Source organism: Hyperolius riggenbachi, chromosome 3 (genome assembly GCF_040937935.1).
Source record: "Hyperolius riggenbachi isolate aHypRig1 chromosome 3, aHypRig1.pri, whole genome shotgun sequence".
NCBI lineage: Eukaryota > Metazoa > Chordata > Amphibia > Anura > Hyperoliidae > Hyperolius > Hyperolius riggenbachi.
Window position 1 is genome coordinate 139,237,241 of NC_090648.1, and position 18,272 is coordinate 139,255,512.

Consider the following 18,272-nt stretch of genomic DNA (forward strand, 5'->3'; position numbering starts at 1 on the left):
GATGCCACTGCCAGATATGTGTAGAGCACACATACTGGCTATAACGTGCTGCCCATTATAGGCTGGCTGTTCCGTAGTGCTGCACAGTGATCACATTGGAAGCTTTTGGCTCAGCACAGCTCAGTAACTTTGCAGACAGTGTGATTGAAAGGCAATATAATCCTCCTGCACTCGGCACTAAACAGCTGCACTTATCTTCTGGGAATGCTTTCTTTCACTGTGCGACCTTTTCTTTCAAAGTGTACAGATGAACATATAGGTGAAATATATGTAAAGCATATGACTTCAGCATGTGGGTATTACGTGCAAACATTTCTGCTCTCTGCTCGTCCCTCCTCCCTTCTCTGTCCACTCCCTGCCCTCTGTCCATCTTCTCCCCTTCTCTGTGTGTCCACTCCCGCCCCTTCTCCTGTCCACAGACCTGTCCTGCTGTTCATTTCACCCCCGAATGCTTCCGGTAGTAAAATGATCCGAGATTCGGATCAAAGATCCGGATCTCTTCAATGATCCGATTCGAATCATCCGGATCATTGAAAAGATCCGAACTTCCCATCTCTACTCGGCATCTCCTTCCACTCCTCCCTCCTCTGTGTCTCTCCAGCCGCGCATGCGCACTGCGCTGTATCCGGGTCCTGCGCTCCCTCGGTCGGCGGGAAATGGCGACCGGGATTTAGCTGCTGCGGCCCGGAGATACCGAGGATAACGGAGCCGGGAGAGCGGAGAAAAGCTCACCGATCCCTCCGCTACCCACCCGGACCTCGCCGGGGCAATACAGGTAACGATCCGCCTCCGAAGAAAATCTATGCCGAGGATGGGGGGAAAGGCCTCCGGGGGGGAGTGAGGCCCGGCGGGGATCTGGTAGTGCGTGTGAGCCGCGATCCCTTCCCGTACACACGTGCGGAGGGAGGCGGGGAGACGGGGCCGTGTGCGCACACAGCAGTGTGTATGTAAACATGTTCATCCCCGGAGCGCCGTGCTGTGTGTACAGTATAGATATGTGTATATGTGTGCTGGCGCTGCGCTACGTGCTGCAGCCACCTGTGTGTAACTTCTACATGACCAGAGGGAGCACAAGTCCCAGCATGGCTCCATTCTCCGCTGTGCAGGTGGCCAGGTGATTCATTCCCTCCCCCCCGCTAGGCATGGAGCTCTCTGCTCATTGTGCTGCTGCTTGTCATACACACAGCCTGCGCTCTCTGGAGTCACACTGCTACCTGGCTCTGCACAAACTTAGGAAGGGTCAGTGGTGAAAGCCTTACTGCCCTTTATTTGTGGTAGCAAAATGTTGCATTCAGATCTGTGAAAACCTGCTGCCCCATTCTGACCTCTAACCTCTTTTTCATAAAGTGTACCTGAGATGGGTGATTGGCAATAAAGTATACGTACCTGGGGCTTCTTTCGGCCTGATCGCTCCCACGGCGTCATCTTCTCCCCTTCCAATCGCCTGCAGTTGGGCCCCAGAAAATCCATCAGTCGGCACATGCACAGTCCGGCCAGGCGCACTCCCGTCTCGCTCCTGTTGCTGGGAGCATTGTATGTTTGCGCAGGTGCAGAACCCTTCATGTGTCGTGAACTCAGTGGGAGCATGCACGGCTGGGCATGCACAGTTGGCCATGGACCGGAGTACTTTCTGGTGCCAATTGCAGGCAGAGGGAGAAGAGGATGCTGTGGGAGCGATCGGGCTGGAGGGGGCTAGAGAAAGCCCCAGGTATGTAGTATATTTTATTGCTCATTTCCCCCCCAATCTCAGGTTCCCTTTAATGTTGACCTCTTTCTGATGCCTCAACCGTGATCTTCTCCATAAATGCGAACCCATTTCTGATGTCTAACCTCCCATCACTTTACTTGTGTCCCTTTTAAAAGGGAGTTATATGGAGGCTGCCATATTTGTTTTCTTTTAAAGAATTCTAGTTGCCTGACAGTCCTGATCCTCTGCTTTTAAGAGCCTGTTTCCATTAGCTGCTCAAGGAAACTGCTTATCTGTAGCATGGCTTGTGTCCTTCAATGCGAATCTGGACAGCATATTGCAGATGTATGTACCACACAGCCAATATAGGCTGCAGCAACGCAACAGAATGGGAGCTGTGTAGGAATTGGAAACAGCTGTGGCTCCCAGTGGAAATGGGCTCTAAGGCCTGGTGCACACCAAAAACCGCTAGCAGATCCGCAAAATGCTAGCAGATTTTGAAACATTATTTCTTATTTTTCTGTAACGTTTCAGCTAGCGTTTTGTGAAGTGTTTTTGGTGTAGTAGATTTCATATATTGTTACAGTAAAGCTGTTACTGAACAGCTTCTGTAACAAAAACACCTGCAAAACCGCTCTGAACTGCTGTTTTTCAGATCGGTTTGCGGTTTTCCTATACCTAACATTGGAGGCAGAAACGCCTCCGCAATCCAAAAAATGCCTCACCCCGGGAGTATGCGTTTCTGCAAAACGCCTCCCGCTCTGGTGTGCACCAGCCCATTGAAATACATTACCCAAGCGTTTCCACATCTGCAATCGGATCTGAAAACGCTGCCGAACCGCTCTGGTGTGCACTAGGCCTAATACTTTAGCCTTAGTCTCTGAATATGCATGCAGAACAGAGGTTTCTGACAAAAATCTGAAAACATTAGCAGGTGTTTAATCCAGACCTTACTGAAGCAGGACTGCCAGGCTACTTGAATTATTTAATGGAAACCTGTAATGTGTGCCCCCCCCCCCCAAAAGTTTCATTTACCTGGGGCTTCTGCCAGCCCCCTGCAGCCTTCCTGTGCCATCTCTGAACGATTCTCCAGAAACCCCGTTGTGGCTGCTTTACCATAAGTCGCCGACCACTGCATCATCGTTCCCTTCGCCAGGAGTGTCCTGCGCAGTATGTTTTCTCGTATTGTGCAGGACGCTTCCAACGATGCAAGCGCAAATGAGGGCCGCGCAGTGGCTGTTGATTTGCAAGTTGACGGTAACGAAACTGCCACGGCAGGTGATTGTTCAGAGGTGGCATGGGGGCTGGCAGAAGCCCCAGGTAAGTGAAACTTTTTTTTTGGGGGGGGGGCACATTACAGGTTTCCATTAAGCTGGATACACACCATGCGTTTCCGCGTCGAATGCGTCCGTCGATTCGATTTCCGAACGAATTTCGATGATTTTTAGGTCGATTGCCATGTAAAGTATGGCAAATCGACCTAACGATCCATCGAAGCTTGAATCGGACATGTCGGAAATAATCGATTCGATGCGTATCGACGGACGCATCGAACGCGGAAACGCATGGTGTGTATCCACCATTAAAGGGAAACCAATATGGCAGCCTCCATAGTATACCTCTCACTTCAGGTTTCTTTTTAAGTAAGCCTAAACTTCCCACAATGGACGTTCAGTGTTCTCCCCAGGCTCTTTTAGCCGGGTGCTCCACCCGGCTAGATTTGGTGACCACCCGGCTGTCATCGGCTCACCTCTTCACCTCCTCCTATGCTGTAAGCAGAGTTGCCCTGCATTTTCATCTCACCCCACCCGGCTACTTTTTCATGCCACCCGCCTACTTTTTCATGCCACCCGGCTGGAAAAAAATTCTGGGGAGAACACTGGACGTTGCATTGGGCATCCTGAAAAACAGGATCACAACCCTGGGGAAAAGTCGCATTGCCCATTCAGTATATAGATGTATGCTTCATTTTTAAAGTAAACGTGAAACGGAGGGGAAAAAGATGACCTTTACTTACCTGGGACTTCTTCCAGCCCCTTGTAGTCTGTCGGGTCTCTTGCTGTCCTCAGGGTCAACTCAACTCTGCTGTCAGCCAGATTAGATTCCGCAGCCCGGCAGGGGTTACTGTGCATGTGGTGTCCCGGCAGCGCACATCCTTGATTGTGCATACAGAATGCTCCCGGCCATGAGAGCTGGGACATCACATGGGCAGTAGCTCACAACTTAGCCGGTTCTGGACTTAAATCTAACTGACAGCAGTGCAACAGGTGATCTGGAGAACACCGAAGGACCTGGCAGACTAAGGGCAGCTGGAAAAAGCTCCAGGTAAGTAAAGGTCATCTTGTGTCCCCGTCTCAGGTACACCTTAGGCCTTGTTTCCATCTGTGCGCTTCTGTCCGCTTTTCAGCAACATGTATAAATCTGTAAGGCCTCGTTCACATCTAGCTAGCGCAGATGCCTGTCCAATCCAAACGCAACGCATACAATCGCACTCCATCTGTGCCACTGCGCTGCTGATCCCATTTATTGACAGTGATGGGATAAGCTCTGCGCTTCCGGGCAAAATGCAGGCAGCAGTACGCAAGCGCTTCCTAGCGCATCGTACTGCTGCGCAGCGCAGTAGATGTGAACGGTAGGACTGTCTATGCCCTTCTGCCGTTCTTGCATTTCAGCACATCATACGCGCTTCCAAATGCGCATGGAAGCGAGTATGATGTGAATGAGGCCTAACATTGATGTGTTGATAAAAAAGCGGAGAGAAGCACACAGATGGAAACAATTGTAAACATGCGTGTCAACCTATTATTGCACAAAGTTCTCATTTTATCGGAATCCGCTCCACTGCATCACTGACCCGTAGATGTGGGTATTAGTCTACTTTAGTGGACCTGGCAGGAAACCTGATAGGGAACAGTTGTCCAATCACAGCACCCTCTTATAGAGCAAAGCATTGTGATTGGCCAAATAGTATGGGCGTAGTTTACTACAACCTATTGAAAACCTAGCAGTTCGGGAGGGTGCCATTTACCAAATAGCGCTGGCTGCATTTTTCTATGAGGTTTCCTACTGGGTCCCCTAAAGTAGACTAGTGCCTAGATGTGAATGTCCCATTACAATATGATTAAGATTCAATTATATTGTCCATTGTGATGCAACAGATGCAGAAAAGTTGCTGCTGTCCTGACGCCTAATTTCCAGTAATGTTATTACAATTGTGATGTTATCGAGACCCAAATGCCTTGTATATGTTACGACCAGAACCCGAAGTGTGGCCACTTCTAGTTCTGGCCGGCCACTTCGGGTTCTGGCCGGCCAATGTGCGAAGTGGTCGCAGCGCAGCGGCCGATGTTAGAAATGTTATGTTTACGCCGTGTCGCTGCGGCCAAATTCATGACAACGTGCTTAATTTAATGAAATATAGCCGGCGGCAATGTAATAGAGGAAGCCGCCGGCTTTCGCACTGCCTTTCTCCTCTCCCCGATTTCCCCCCCCCCCCGCCTCCCATACAATATACGCAGCAGCCGGCGGGGACACGCGTGTCCCGAGAGTCGTTCGTCGCGGCAGGGGAATCCTGCCGTTCCTGCAGAGCGGATGCTGGCAGAAGCAATGTCTGCAGCCTCCTCGCTCTGCTGCGATGAACGACTCCGGCTGCATGTCCCCGCCGGCTGCTACGTATATTGTATGGGAGTGGCGGGGAGAGGGGGGCAGGGGAGAGGAGAGAGGCAGTGCGAAAGCCGGCGGCTTCCTCTATTACATTGCCGCCGGCTATATTTCATTAAATTAAGAAAGTTGTCATCAATTTGGCCGCAGCGACACGGCGTAAACATTACATTTCTAACATTGGCCACTGCGCTGCGGCCACTTCGCACATTGGCCAGCCAGAACCCGAAGTGGCTGGCCAGAACGCGAAGTGGCCACACTACGGGTTCTGGCCGTAACCTATACACCTTCAATTTTGATTGGCCAATTTTACCACCTCCATATAGTATGAGAAGCAACATTTTAAATACTGTGAACAGATGGTGTAAGCAAACTCTCATACTACATGGAGGTGGTTAAATTGATCAGTGAAAATTGAATGTTACCATGATATCCAATTTCGATTGGCCAATTTTACTTTCATGTAGTATGAGAGCATACATGCATACCGGTAATCTGTTCATAATATTCAAAATCTGTTGGCCCTTTTGACAAAAAAACAAAACTTTTAACCCCCTCTCGACTGCCTAACCTTGATTGGCGTTTGGGGGGGGGTATCAGCCCCTGAACTGCCTAACGCCGAAAGGTGTCAAGTCCTGGGGCGGGTTTTGCAGGAGATTGCGCACGAATCTCTGCTTGCGCCATGCTCCACTCCGTCATCAGTCTACCAGTGGCGATCGCCGCTAGGAGACTGTTAGAAGGCGAAAACAGTGTCTATTTGCATCGTACAGCGCTGCGATCTACTGCAGTGCTGTACTGGGGACAGCCGTGTTACTCGACTGTCCACTGGAGAGGATCAGAGAGAGATCTGCTTTCATAGGCTGATGTCTATGAGAGCTGATCGCTGTGTTTGGCTGGCAGGGGGAGGGAGAGAGAGAGAGGGGGGGGGGGGGAATAAAGAAAATACACATAAAACAAACAAACCAACATGGCAGCAGCTTTCAGAGCACACTAACAGATAGCTCTGTTGGTGGGCAGAAAAGGAGGGGGGGGGGGGTTTAATTTGTGTGCTCAGATGTATGGCTGTGCAGCAAGGTTTTAAAGCTGCAGAGCACAAAATTGTAAAAAAATAGCCTGGTCACTAGGGGGAGAAGAGCCTGTGGTCCTGAAGTGGTTAAACTAAAATCTGTTGACCCTCATATTACATGAAAGTGGTAAAATTAATAATTTGCCAATCAAAATTGGATGCTTGTATGTGCCCTAACTTGTTTTGGTGTAAGCCCTCTCCTGATGCATAACCTCAACCTTCCACCTTAAAGCCCAGTACACATCTTCAATTTTGATCGGCCAATTTTACCACCTCCAGGATAAGGCCCAGTGCACACCAAAACCGCTAGCAGATCCGCAATACGCTAGCGGTTTTGGGAGCTGATTTCAGAGCGATTCTAGGTATGTTTAGAGAGGTTTTCTAAACATACCTATCGGTTTTGGGTGCGTTTTTGTGTAGCAGATTACACATATTGTTACAGTAAAAGCTGTTACTGAACAGCTACTGTAACAAAAATGCCTGGCAAACTGCTCTGAAGTAGCGTTTTTCAGAGCGGTTTGCGTTTTTCCTATACTTTACATTGAGGATGAAACACTTTAGAAATCCGCAAACGCGCAGCAGGAGGCGCGTTTGCGGCTTGGCAAAAACCGCAAACCGCCGGTGTGCACCATCCCATTGCAATACATTAGACAAGCGTTTTTATAGGCGGATGCGGCCAGCGGATCGCTCCAAAAACCGCTCGGTGTGCACTGGGCCTATGACAATGTTTCCACTGTAGCAGATTAGTGACAGTTCCCCACATGCTAATCTAGATGCAGAATCGCAGCCTATTGAAATCAGTAGGCTGCATCCAAATTGCTGGGGAGGGGGGGAGGGGAGGGGGTGACATCACATCTGCATTAGAATAGCCATGCATGGGTAGATGGTGCTGTGTCCGATTCAGAAACTGACATGGCACTCTAGTGGAGTAGAGCCTTTGCTGTCACACCTTCTGAAGATAAACTTAAAGGGGTTCTGTGGCATGTTAAAAAAAAAACAGCAAACAAACTGACACCTGGGGCTTCTATCGGCCCCCTGAAGCTGTCATGTCCCGCGCCGTCCTCCTACTATCCTCAGTTCAACGCCGCCGGTCTCGGTCTAATTATTCATCTAACGCGACTGCGGCCCGAGCACACTATTCGTCTTGTTAGATGAATAATTGATCGGTTCCGGCGGCGGCAAACGGAGGATCGCAGGAGGACGGTGAGGGACATGACGGCTACAGGGGGACGATAGAAGCCCCAGGTAAGTGTCAGTTTGTTTTTAACATGCTACAGAACCCCTTTAATCTGCTAACCAGGGATGAGCTCCGGATGAAATCCAAATGGGTATTCCGTCCCACGTCGCGTCTCACGCTGCGTTCCAAGTCGCGTCACCTGGCTACCATGCTTCCTTCTTTAACCCGGAAGGAGGAAGCGTGGTAGTCACGTGAATGCAAATTGGAACGCAACGTGGGACGGATTTAAGTAGACTGTAGCCTGGGTAAGTTATCCCTCCCTCACCCGCCCCATCAGGTGCAGTAATTATCTGGATTAAATCCGAATGAAACTCATTTGGATTTCATCCGGAGCTCATCTCTGCTGCTAACTGTAAAGTAAAGCCGATGTTCCGCACTCTATCCAACACTGAATGTGGCCATACTTCTGTAGATTTTGCCGATTGACCACTTATCAAATCAGATGAAAATTGGTGCCGCCAAAAGCATACCCAATTGACAATGGCTATCATTTATAAAGCATTCCCGCATGCGGAAAGGCTTAATACCGCTGACTTTACCGACCACATTGCAAAATGTCTTTTCATAAAGGCTCTTTCCGCATGCGAAGCTGACATTCCCGTGCAGGGTGATAACTTACCGCCTTGTGCGGTGTTGTCCAGAAAAAGTAGCAAAATGTCCATTCATAAACATTACCGCATAGCGGTATGCGGACAGGGATTACTGATCCCCTGGATGTAGCGGGAAGCTTGCGGAGTACTTGTAAGTGAGTGGGACAGACATCCCAAGCAGCAGAAGAGAGAGCAGCGCACGGAGGTAATCGGGCAGCTTTTCTGTTTCCGCAAGCCTACCGACACCATTCTCCAGAAAACCTCCGCACTGCTATCGCACCCGGCACAATTTTTATGAATGACCACCCAGAAGGCTAAACTACCGACGGCGGTATTCTCCCGCACGGCTTCTCCTTACCGCCAGCAAGTTTAGGAATGATAGCCATTGCGTCCTGTTTTGGACTGAAACCGGTGACATGTATTGGCAGCAAGTGGCATGCTGGAAAATCTTGCGCTGACATGCTCAATCAGGTGCGCAGCGGTTACAGCATACGTTGGAAACCCCCGTCCGCTATTCCATTTGTCTGTCTAATGTAGGGGCAGCAGAATTGATAAGCAGAGGTTCTAAAGCCCCATCTACACTTTACAATTTCCTGTGCAATTGATCAAATTCGATTGGATCAATTAAATCTGACATGTCCGATCGTCTCGATTGATAGTGTGATCGATTTTGGTTAGTTATCAATGCAAAATCAACCACACTATCGATCGAGTCCCGATCAAACATGTCGGTTTTAATCGATCCAATTGAATTCGATCGATCGCACGGGAAATTGTAACGTGTAGATTGAGTTTTACAGTGCACTTGATGGGTAGATATCCGTGGTTAGCAGGAAGATCGAATCCCTGCTTTGTAGCGTACACTAAAAGCCCAGTTTTTGTTTTAATCCTGATCCTTTACTTTTTAGTATGTATTGTTGTATTCTATATAAACACTGGAAGTGGATGTGTAGTTTATACTGTATAATATACAGTAGTGAGTGTCTGCATGATTATAATATACTGACAAAAAAAATCTTGTTGTGGTTGCTGATTAGTAGTGAATAACTGTTATGGAACTGTAGTTATGTGTACACAGTAGAAACATGTTTCCTTTTTAAATAAACTAAACCATCTTGGTTCTTGCTGTGATGACACAACTGAAACACTGTCAAGCCGCTAAATACACAGTTTACATACAGCATGTGTGAGATGCTTTTGTTGATCAAAGGAAGTTTTGTTATTTTGCCTATCCGGAACACTTTTCCTCACAGTATTTCAGCAGATGCAAGCAGGGCAGCGTTTGGTGACTGAGCAGCTGCACACTTACAAGTAATTAGTGCGGTCTGTAGGCCTCCAGTGAAGCCTGTAGCATAAAGCTGTGTATAGTGGTTAGACTTCTGTTGCCAAAACGGGTTTGGCGTGTATTGGTATTTTTATTTTTCCGAATACTTGTGCATTTTCCATAGCAAGATGCCACCTGTTTATCCCCTTTCCATAGGACAGCATGGCTTCAATTCATCAAAGGGTGTTCGATAACAAAACCCCAGTCCTTAAAATACCGCATTCGGTATTTTACACTTCACTGTGCTAATTCATCAATATTTTCCCATGTGTGGTAGAGGTTCGTTAAGTTAACGAACTACTAGGCTTCAATTCATCAAAGGCTGTTCGATAACAGCAGAGTGGTGCAGAGCAGCTTGGAATGTCCGTGTGTTGTTACAAGCTGATAACAATAGAAGGCATCCAGACATCCCTTTACATGTAAAGGTGTTATAGTTACTGTTATTTATACTGCCTCTGCTGCTCTGAATCTGTCCATCAGTCTTTCTTAACATTTTATTTATTTGCCACAACGTAGATGAACTTCCTGGAGACATTACAAATGCCATGCTTGGCGATTTCACCACCAGCATCTTTGCATTATCAAACAGGGCCTGAAAGGGTTACACCACCGAAGGGAATCTGGGGATATATTTTGACCCCTTCTCTCTGCTCACTGCTTGGGGGGTCTGAAAGCTTGTGTGGAGAAGCCTGTGTGACCTATCAGCGGCACTTGCAGGAGAACAGGGGCTGTTTCTATTGGCTGCCTGCTCCTGCTAATCATGAAAACATTCACACAGAAGGCTTTCGAAGCCTGTAACGACAGGGGAGAGCTTGAGATAAACACCGAATGTGTTAGCGAATGTGGGAACCTTGATGAATTAACATTTGTTGAGCACATGTCGGTAATTTATCTCATTGCTGTGTCATTTCAGCTTCTCATTCGGTAACAGCTTTGATGAATTAACATTTTCTAAAGTGCTTCGTTAAGTCAGCTGTTTTCAGCATTACCGAATGCGGTAATGCTTGATGAATTGAAGCCCATGTCTCATATGCAATTGACTTTTTGTCCTTAGTTTTCTCCTGGGTCAGTGATGGCTAACCTTGGCACTCCAGCTGTGACAAAACTACAAATCCCATCATGCCTCTGCCTCCCCGAGTTATGCTTAGAGCTGTCAGAGTATTGCAATGCCTCATGGGACTTGTAGTTCCACCACAGCTGGAGTGCCAAGGTTAGCCATCACTGTCCTAGGTGATACTTTCAAACCTGTCAATAAAATGCCTTTTAACAGCACCAGCAAGCAAAAAATGACTCAATAATTTTGATAGTGCTTTTTCGCCTAATTTGTGGTACTTTTTCCATTGCAAAGTGCTGAAAAATTTGAAGATGAAAAAGTTTATTGCATATGGTCCCATTTGTCGCTCAGCTGAGAAAATGAGCTGCATGGCTGGATAGTGTACTGGTTAAAGCGGACCTGAACTCAGAACTCCTCTCTGCTCTAATAGATACACAACAGCATAATAACCTTTAAATAAAAAACATTTCTTTGTTACAGCTGATACAAATCCTAAAATAAATCTGCACTGTTTCTACTTCCTGATTCATGGAAGCAGACATATTATTTACAGCCTGTGCTTTCAAATGGGCTTATCTGCCATGGCAGTCATGTGACCCAGGGCAGGGATCAAATTACAACTAGTGATTAGACACAAATGAGGGGGAAGTAGACAGGCTGAACTCTCTAAGGGCCCATTAACACTTAGAAACGCGAAACGCCTGCGATTTTTGCCGGCATTTTGCGTGAGTGATTTTTCAGCGGAAAAATCACTGAACACTGCTGCGATTTTTCCGCGATCGCGTTTAGCGCTTCTATAGCACTGAAACGCGAGCGCTGGGAAATCGCCTGAAAATGGTGCAGGCGACGTGTTTGTGTTTCGCGATTTGCGGCGATTAGTGCAAATCGCCCAAGTAAGAACGGGCCCATAGGGTTCAGGTACACTTTAAGGGCTCTGCCTTTTACATAGGTGACCTGGGTTCGAATCTTGGCTCTTCCGGTTCAGTAAGCCAGCACCTATTCAGTAAGGAATCCTTGGGCTAGACTAGTAACACTGTCACTGCCTACTGAGCGCGCTTTGAGTCCACCAGGATAAAAGCACAATATAAATGTTATTTGCCTTGTGTGGCAAAAGATCATTTAATGGACACCTGAAGTGCGGGATATGGAGACTGCAATATTTATTTCCTTTTAATACAATGCAAATTGCCTGGCTGTCCTGCTGAAGCTTTGCCCCTGCACTAGTACTGTAATCAGATTACCTACCATAAGAAGTAGCTACATAGGAAACCTATTTTAGGGCGACGCAGCATTACAACGCAAAGCAAAAAAAAGGTGGTAACGCACATGAACGCTTTACCGTGGCATACAGTAGATACAGTGGAGTATACAGGGCAGGCAATGAAAAGTATGCCTCTCTGTATCAGTTTGTCTGCATTTAGAGGTAACACACTGCAAGCAGTGAGTATCATAACGCAACATTTACAATGCGATGTTAACGTTGCACTGTGAATGTCACATAGTTAACATTGTAGTTCGTTAACCTGCGTTATGACTTTACAACCAGTGCTGTGAAGTCGGTACAAAAACTGTCCAACTCAGACTCCGACTCTTCAGTTTATGAAGCCACCAACTCCAAGTACCCAAAATGATGCTGACTCCGTAGGCCCCCTTTACACTTAATCAGTTGCTCTCAGTTATACCTGAAAGAAAACTGATTTTCAAAGTAGTGCCCATGTTACGATTAGGGGGTGGCCAATTGGTTGCTAGGCCGATTCCAGATGGATTTCAATATGAAATCTATCAGGAATCGACCTGCAGGGTGTGGGCAGGCAACAGATCTGTCTCCTGGTTGATCTGCCCATACGTCATTAGATGTATGGATGGCCACCTTTAGAAGCCAGTTATCATTAGCTCTTGGGATTTGACCTGATTGAAACTATTCTCTTGATCTACACTGTTCAGTATTGCGTTCAAGATTTTGCTTGTTCAGTTTTGAGTTTAGTTGGCCTTTAGTTGTGTTGTGGTAACACAGCTCTGCCTCTCTGACTGAGTGCTAATGATTACTGGAGACATAGGTACTTCTTTTAGTTGGGAGAAAGTATAAAACTAAACAGTCATTGGGGATTTCCTTTTTAGCCTAGTTTTGTAAACAGTACAAGTAGCATAGCACCATGTACAATCTGTAGTAAACCGTGGTTACTATTCTACATACAGTATACATTACTGTGGTCACACTGGTAAGTGATGGGTTTTTAGTTGCAATGGGCCATGTGCAATTTTTTTTTCTCCTGAGTTTTCTTCTACGAGATAATTTTTCATCTTTAGATTTAAAATAACTTTTCAGCACTTGGCAACTGAAAATATACAAAAAAGTAGATGAAAATGTGCTGTCAAAATTGAGTACTGTATATACTCGCATATAAGCCTAATTTTTCAGCACAAAAAATGTGCTGAAAAGTTACCCCTTCGGCTTATATGCGAGTCAGTGGAGCAGAATTGATGGTGGAGCAGTTTTTGTTACTGGCAGAGGAGCATAAGGATTGTGCACTAGTGATCCTGCTCTTGCCAGCTGGCTCCCTGCTGTTTCTGTGCTCCCCATCCCCTGCAACATGGTGTGCAGTGTGCGCTGCTCAAGACTACCTGCTTCTCCTGGCTTGTGGAGCGGAGCATGCCAGCAACGTGTTAGCGGTGCATTGAACAGGGACACAGCTTTATCATTCTTGTAACACATCTGGCTATGGGGAGATGGGCGGACTTGCACTGGGGGCACATCAAGCTACTGTTGAGGGGGCTATACTGGGTAGGGGGCTTATATGCGAGTCAATCACTTTTTCCTGGTTTATGAGGGAAAAGTGGGTACCTCGGCTCATACACGGGTCGGCTTATATGCGAGTATATACGGGTATTTTCTTCCTTGCTGGTGGTTCAAAAGGCATTTTATTGACAAGTTAGAAAATATGACCTAGGAAAAATCTTAGGAGAAAAGGAGGAAACGTGAATCGCATATGGGCCTATGTGTACTGCAGTTTGCATTTAGTGTTCTGCTCTTTGTACGTAATTTTATTGAATAAGCTTGTCAGTGTTGTGTTCTTACTTAAAGGATACCACAGCTGAACAAACAGAAAGATCCAGTGTGTAGGGGGTTAAAATGACATACTGTGACCTCCTGCCCCCTCCGTCTGCTGCGGTTGGTGGAAGATTCATGCCGGTGTCCCAGCAACTTGCTTGACCCTTGACCTGGATATAAATCTTCGTCTCTTCACTTCTGGTGGCGCATAGCTATGGGCTAAGAAGCACGCTGTCCACTGCGTCTACTCTGGGCTGTGTGTGCGCTCCATTACACAGGTTTCACATGATTAATACTTAATATTTAGTACTTAACATTGGAGGCAGAAACGCCTCTGAAATCCAAAAAATGCTGCAGCCCGGGAGTATGCGTTTCAGCAAAACACCCCCCGCTCTGGTGTGCACCAGCCCATTGAAATACATTACCCAAGCGTTTCCTCAGCCGCAAGCGGTTCTAAAAACGCTACCAAAACCGCTCGGTGTGCACTAGGCCTATGAGATTTTCTGGCAGATTTACTGTGAGATCAATTATTTCCAACATCCGGTCTGATTTACGATCGATTTCTGATCAATTTTCGACTGTTTTCCGTTCACTTCAATAGGAAATCAATCGGAAAATGCTCAGAAATGTTGGCAATAATCGATCTGCCAGAAAATCTCATAGTGTGTACCTAGCATCAGACTGCTGCAGCTTGCAATGACAGGTGGGTTAGTACTATCTAACTTGGCAGACCCCTGGAATGGAGACCCCTGGCTTTGGGATACACCTGTATACTGTTTACATTGTTTGGAAAGATCACAAGCAATTTATTTCAAATAAGGTACTGAAAGATTAGCATGTGTATGTAGCGGCGGCAGCTGCACAGATGGTGAATCGATTTCATGCAGGAATCGATCCACAATCTGTTTATCAGATTCGATCAGAGAGGGATCTGTCGGTCGATCTGATGGCAAATCGACCAGTGTATGGCCACCTTTACTGCGATAACGTTTTGCTGTGTGGCCAGTTGTTTGCTATACATCTAAAGCCCATCCCTCTTCATGATTGCCTAGGGATATAGGACTGGAAGGCTACCTTGGAGGAGGTCAGCACAGTGCATGCATGGACAATTTGCACGTATATCCCAGAAGTGAGCCATATTTTCAATGGAAAGTATGCCTCACTGATTTGTTTTAACTTGATTGTGCTGCGACTATATCGCACACTGTGACTTTTTCAGGTGCGGTGCAAAGCATACAAAATCACACTGCACCAAGTGCAAAAGCAGCCTGATGCTTATATTCTGGAACAGAAGAAGCTTGATGGTAATTCATTCAGAAGAACTGTCACTAGTGTAATTTTAAAGTGAACCAGAGACGAAGCACCCTCATGTATTTTACCATATATATCATTGGGAACATTGGAGAAAACACCTACCCTGTTCTCGGTTTCATTCTTCTCTGCTAAATCTGCCTGTTATCAGCCCTGATAAGAATCCCCGACTGAGCATTCAGTCTAGCTTTCACCGGAATGATTACAGCTGAGTCGGTCTTCTGTGATGTCTGTTCAAGCCCAAGCCTGCCCCAGCTTTCCTGCTTTGAGGATAAATAGCAGGAAATCAGAGCCACAAGGGGGCAGACTTGTGCTTGAAGACATCACAGAAGACTGACTCGGCTATAATCATTCCAGGCAAAGCTAGACTGAATGCTCAGTCGGGGATTCTTATCAGGGCTGATAACAGGCAGATTTAGTAGAGCAGAATGAAACCAAGAGCAGAGTAGGTGTTTACTGTCATGTTCCCATTGAGAATATGGTAAAATACATGAGGGTGCTTCGTCTCTGGTTCTCTTTAAGGGCCCATTCATTTTGGGCGATTAGCGGGCATTTACCGCTAATGGCCGGCAATCTCTAGTGCTTTTTAAAGCGCTAGTGCAATTAAAAGTATACGGCAGTAATTGCCAGCGACTTACGATTATCGGCAAACGCATCGCATGCAGTGCTTTTTAGCGATTTTTGAGCGATCGCTGGAAAATCGCCAATGCAAAATGCTACTGCAAATCGTTAGTTTGCAAGTGTGAATGGGCCCTAAAACAGGATTTTCAGCTGAAGCAGATTGTCATGATTTAGGCCTGGTGCACACCAAGCGTTTTTGGTAGCGTTTTCAAAACCGATGCCGCTTGTGAATACGCTTGGCTAATGTATCTCAATGGAATGGTGCACACCGGTTTTAGCAAACCACAAACGTGGCTCCTGCAGCATTTTTGCGGTTTGCAGATGCGTTTCTGCCTCAATGTAAAGTATAGGAAAAGCTCAAACCGCTCTGAAAAACGCTAGATCAGAGCGGTTTTCCAAGAGTCTTTGTTACAGTAGCTGTTCAGTAACAGCTTTACTGTATTATATGAAATCTGCTACACAAAACGCTCCAAGAAACGCCAGGCATGTTTAGAAAATCTCTCTAAACATGCTTAGAATCGCTCAGAAAATCTGCTTCAAAAGCCTCTAGCGTTTTGCAGATCTGCTAGAGATTTTTGGTGTGCACCGGGCCAAAGGCTTTATTTGGGCCCTTTATTATGTTTTTATGGTTATTGTTACAAAGTGCTTCCGCTAAAGGGCTTATAAGAAATTTTATTTGTGACCTGAAGCCAGAGGTGGGAATGAGATAACATCAGCCCATTTCTGCTTGGATCAATGTCAATAAGCTATTGAACAGTGATGAGCAAAAAAATGGCCTAAAAAACACATTTTGTATAGGTGGCCATACACTTATAGATTTGCAGGAATCTGACAGGAATCTATCTGATGTGTGTGTGCCACAGGGCTGTGGAGTCGGTATAAAAATCCAGACTCCGTCTCCTCAGGTTAGGATTCCACCGCCTCCTCTAATTTGCATATTACAATCTTGTTGATTGAAAGTATGTAACATGAAATGCATCTCTTAACTGCTAACGCTTAGGAATTTTAAAAGAACTGAAGTGAGAGGGATATGGAGGCTGCCATATTTATTCCCTTTTAAACAATACCAGTTACGTGGATATCCGGTGGATATTCTGCCTCTGTTAGGGCTGGTGCACACCGAGCAGATTTTTCAGCATTTCTGCAGCCGCTTGCGGCTGCGGATCCACCTGGTCAATGTATCTCAATGGGGTGGTGCACACCAGAGCGGGAGGCATTTTGCAGAAACTAAAAATGCCTGGGTGAAGCATTTTTTGGATTTCGGATGCGTTTCTGCCTCAATGTTAAGTATAGGAAAAACGCCTGTTCAGAGCGGTTTTGCCGGCGTTTTTGTTACAGAAGCTGTTCAGTAACAGCTTTACTGTAACAATATATGAAATGTACTATACTGAAATCCGCTGCAGCAATCCGCAAAACGCTAGCAAAACACCATAGAAAAATAAGAAAAAGCGTTTCAAAATCTGCTAGCATTTTGCGGATCTGCTAGCGGGTTTTGGTGTGCATCGGGCCTAAGTCATAGACTAAAATTAGTCCTTGGTAAGAGTACTTGTAGAAGGTACAGACAGGAACAAAGAACATCTATCAGGCCCTAGGCAATGTAACTGTGGGGGCATGTTAGGGCTGGAACCCACTAGAGCGATTTTTTCTGAGCGTTTAGGGAGCGATTCAAACCACTAGCGATGAGCATAAACGCTCATCAAAACTTGCACAGAGCGATTTTGCTAGCGTTTTTGCATGACTGCACACTGTAACAAAAGTAATTGAAAGGACCAATCCGAATTTAAAATGCTAATCGCTACACAATCGCTGGCAAAACGCTGTCACTTTTTGTTAAAAACGCTACCGCAATCGCTCATGAAATCGCTTACAAACCGCTCATACAAAATGCTAGTGATTGCAATTAGCGTTTTATTGTGGGATCCAGGCCTCAGAGTGATGTGCAGGTACTTTGCAGGAGAATGAGGCAATTCTTCCTATATTACACATTCTTCAGGTACAATCTGAACCAGGTTTATGGGCGATGGACAACACCTCTGTGTTCAATGTGCACAACATTCTCAGTGGATTCCCTGCAGCTCTGTGAGGAGTGCATATGTAGAGTATAGTACTACTGTGTAACAAAGTAATCCTGAGACAGATGAAATTAAAGTCTTATACATACATGGGGCTTCCCCCAGCCCCCTTCAGGCTAATCAGTCCCTCACTGTCCTCGTCCTCCTCGACCTGGATCTTCTGCTATGGGTCCAAGTACTTGAGCCAGTCTGGCATAGTGCGCGTGCACACACTCTACACCTGCGCAGCACTATTTCGCCGGTGCAGAATCCTCCTGGCTGTGGGAGCAGCACACGGCTGGACTGTGCTGACTGGCTGAATTACCGGGACTCATGGCAGAAGATCCAGGTGGCGGAGGAGGACAGCGAGGGACTGATTAGCCTGAAGGGGGCTATTTGATTTCATTAGCAAAGGGACTCGGGAGTGCATAAATTTGCAAAAACCAGCATCAGCGCAGAATTTATTTCCATCTCATTGACCATCTCTATTAGTGACACGGCTACACATCAGGCTTTATTCTTACAGCATAGATGTTGTTTAGTATATATGAGATTCCTGTGTACACATCATATATACTGTACAGTCACAATCAGATATGTATATCTCACTTTAAAAATACAG

The 18,272-nt window shown here is 46.4% G+C and overlaps 1 protein-coding gene across 1 annotated transcript in view; it reads left to right on the forward strand.

The window, feature by feature from the left end:
* Positions 1 to 597: 597 nt before the first annotated feature.
* CTDSPL2 (CTD small phosphatase like 2) overlaps positions 598 to 18,272 on the forward strand; it is a 76,348-nt gene continuing 58,673 nt past the window's right edge. The window contains exon 1 of the mRNA XM_068274982.1: positions 598 to 775. The gene's annotated coding sequence lies outside the window, so the exon portion shown is untranslated. The remainder of the gene's footprint in view (positions 776 to 18,272) is intronic.